The sequence below is a fragment of the Condylura cristata genome, unplaced genomic scaffold (assembly GCF_000260355.1).
Source record: "Condylura cristata isolate star-nosed mole 26May11 unplaced genomic scaffold, ConCri1.0 scaffold00034, whole genome shotgun sequence".
NCBI lineage: Eukaryota > Metazoa > Chordata > Mammalia > Eulipotyphla > Talpidae > Condylura > Condylura cristata.
The window spans coordinates 2,597,157-2,598,418 of NW_004567135.1; the positions used below are offsets into that span (position 1 = coordinate 2,597,157).

At 64.3% G+C, this 1,262-nt stretch overlaps 1 protein-coding gene across 1 annotated transcript in view; it reads right to left on the reverse strand.

Moving 5' to 3' along the window:
* LRP1 (low density lipoprotein receptor-related protein 1) overlaps window positions 1-1,262 on the reverse strand; it is a 66,782-nt gene that overhangs the window by 30,848 nt on the left and 34,672 nt on the right. The window lies entirely within an intron of this gene.

A 1,262-nucleotide genomic window follows, 5' to 3' on the forward strand; every position in this document is an offset into this window, starting at 1 on the left:
GGCCGGACCCTCGCCCTCGGGGCCGGGACTCACTGCAGCCTGAGAGGGGTGCTCCCGCCATGGGCCCCGAACCTCTTCGCAAGCTGACCCCTCCCAGAGCACCTGCGTCATCCCCTCCCACGTCCAGTCCTGGGGGTCTCCGCGTCTTTCACCTGCTGTGAAAGGTCCTCTGTCCCCCGGACTCCCCAGCTCTGCCTGAGGCTTCCTTCCCCTGTGGCCTGAGAGGGGCCCCGCCCCACGGCCGAGGCTCGTAGGCCCTCAAGTCTCGCTTCTGGGCTCCCGGCCTCCTCCGCTGCAGACTCTCCCTGCACCTACCCAGGGCGAGCCCACTGGGCCAGGCCAGACGCTCCCCGAGCCCAGCCCACTGCAGCCCCCCATCAAGGCTAACACCGCTGACAGCCACAGCCCCGCTCCATGTGCCGGACCTCGGGGGGCCTCACCCGAGTTCAGCTCACAGTGAGGGGCTCAGGGTTCTTGCTACCCCCAGGCCTCCGGGGCCCCCTTCTCAGAATCCCAAGACACGGCTACGTGTCCCCCGGCCCCCATTTCTCAGAGACGGCCTGGGACACTCGTGCTGACCCACCAGGGCCACTGAAGCCTGGCCCGCCATGCTGTCAAAGCTTGTGAAATCAACTGCAGCGTGACAGGCTCACTTGGGCGCCCTAAAAAGAGGCTGCACCCTAACTCACCGTACCTTGCATCTGACCTAATTTGGAGATGGGTCTTTGCAGATCAAATTAAGGTGAGGCACTAGGGAGGTCCTAATCCACTAGGGCTGCCCCAACTGAAGAGAGGTGGACAGAGACGTGAGCCAGACTCGCGTGAGGCAGAGGCCAGAGCCCGGTAAAGCCGCACGCGGCCAGCGCTGCCCATGCAGCCGGGGACACGGGAGCCAGGCGAGGCTGCCCTTTCCTCCCTCGGCCCTGCGCTCCCCGCCAGGCCCAGCACACGGAGGGGCCTCTGGTTGACCTTGATGGGGAGCTGGGCTCCTCGCAGCCTGCAGGAGGAACCGGGCATTTGGGTCTTGGGAGTTCAGCTCCAGGTCCCGGGAGACCCTCAGAGTCGCCCCCACCACCAGCACACTTGTTTCAAGCTACCAGCAACCAAAGCTAACCTGACCTTTCACGGTGAGCTCACTGAACCCCCACACCACTACAGAAGCTACTGGCACCCTCACTTACAGATGAAACTCAAAAGGGGCCTGTGGAGATAGAGGGCCTTGCTCAAGGCCGCCCAGATAGTAAGCTGCAGAGCGAGCTCAA